The sequence below is a fragment of the Limulus polyphemus genome, unplaced genomic scaffold, assembly GCF_000517525.1.
Source record: "Limulus polyphemus unplaced genomic scaffold, Limulus_polyphemus-2.1.2 Scaffold417, whole genome shotgun sequence".
In the NCBI taxonomy this organism is placed as follows: domain Eukaryota; kingdom Metazoa; phylum Arthropoda; class Merostomata; order Xiphosura; family Limulidae; genus Limulus; species Limulus polyphemus.
The window spans coordinates 335,354-337,407 of NW_013666027.1; positions in this window are offsets into that span (position 1 = coordinate 335,354).

A 2,054-nucleotide genomic window follows, 5' to 3' on the forward strand; every position below is an offset into this window, starting at 1 on the left:
TGTAGCTTTGTGCTTAACTTCAAACAAACAAAGATTTAAAACCCAGTTTACGAGTCGATGGGGCCGAATTTGGGAGACTCAGTAGACTAAAGAAGGGTATCACGGTTTCTGGCATTCAAGTTAGGGCCCCAAAATAATGTAATCTGATAAAGGGCTCAATCTCCTAACATCATAAAACCACATTTTACTACCAAAAGAACTCAATTTTCAGTAGTATTCAGCCACTAAGATGCGGAGTTTAAGGGGTTGGCCGGACATTGTTCTTTTAAAAATTAGAAGTGTACATGATTGATAAAATAAAAACCACTTATTAATATTATATCTTGGTTGGTTCAAATCAGAGATAAAGTCATTAGTTGGTCTATATTTCCTCAAACGCAGTGCCGATGCTGCTGTCCTGGTGCTATTGCTACTACTGATGCCACTACTACTATTAGCCCACGCTTATATGCTACTACTACTACCCCATGCTATTGCCACTACTCATGTTTCTCTGCTACTACTGCTATATCATCCCTTAAACACCAGACTATCATAGGTGTAGGAAGCTTGGGGTCAAGGGCCAAAATTCTGGCTCAAATAGTTTTTCGGGCAAAAATCACCCAGAATATTCGGGCAAAAGCTCCATACATATCTATAACTTTTATATTTGCAAATTGATTATGCCTTTTCAGAAAATACATTACCCACACGTGAAATTTTCACTTGCACCTTTTTAACCCTTTATGTATGTTTCTGCATGAAAGTCATTGAACCATTTTTTTCAAACGACTTTAAACCTTATAGTACATGATTTTAAGGTCGATTTTATATTTTGGGGTAAAACTTACTTGCCCCCTCCCCCGGTCAAAATCAAGCCCCTACACCTATTTAGACTATTTCCTGTAACTGATTTATCGTGTATTTGTCTTCGATTCAGAGCGGAAACAATAATATAAAAAGACAACGATGATTGGACATGTCGTAGTACTACTTTTGAAAACGTTGGTGGTATGTACATTGTCGCAAAAGAGAAGTAAAAAACACATCATTATCAAAACATGTTTACACTACTTTACAAATTCTTTAACAGAAAATGATTGTCACTACAATCACACCCACTACATTTCAGGCAGATACCGCACCTACTCAACTTACAGTTGCAAATGCGTTTTGTTCAGCCTCTCTCGACCATGTCTATCGACAGAAATAGTGAAAGTCATATAAAAAACGGCTTTATTGAGCTAGTGAATGAGATCTAGAATGGTGCACTATGTACGGCCACTACCGTGTTTTATGTAGGAGCTTGTGTTGGGGTATAGTTCACTCCCTCATAGTCTGGAAACTAGTGCGAATTCGGCCAACCTTATGCGCGATTCAGACTACAGATATCGCAAGGAACTCAAGTCTCTATTCAAAATTTAAACAACAACAACAAAAATAGAGTACCAGAAAGCTTTATTTGGGGACCAACCACCAAACATGTCTCCCTAACTCACAGACTAGATGTTAAAACTTTCATAGAACGTTCTCTATATTTATTTCTCACTTAATTCTTGTAAACCAGCTGCCTTCTATCTACTCTATCAATTCAATATTATGGACAGCTAGCGTAAATGACTCTCAAATTGTTTAATCTTCGAAAAAATCATTTGACTTTAATTGTATTAAGATTTAGCGTTGAAGATAAGTGTACTCAACAAAAGTTGTTCCGTCTACGATTTGAAAATGATCAAATACTAAATTTTCTGTTTATTATCTCATACACACACATGCTTATAACTAACACTCAATATTTTTAGAAACAAGAGAATTCTAGTGAAGTAATTAATGTATGTAATTGGTTATTTTTTCAACAAGTCAATTAAAGATGATATTATTGGTTGTTTTTTTCAACAAGTCAATTAAAGATGATATTATTGGTTGTTTTTTTCAACAAGTCAATTAAAGATGATATTATTGGTTGTTTTTTTCAACAAGTCAATTAAAGATGATATTATTGGTTGTTTTTTTCAACAAGTCAATTAAAGATGATATTATTGGTTGTTTTTTTCAACAAGTCAATTAAAGATGAT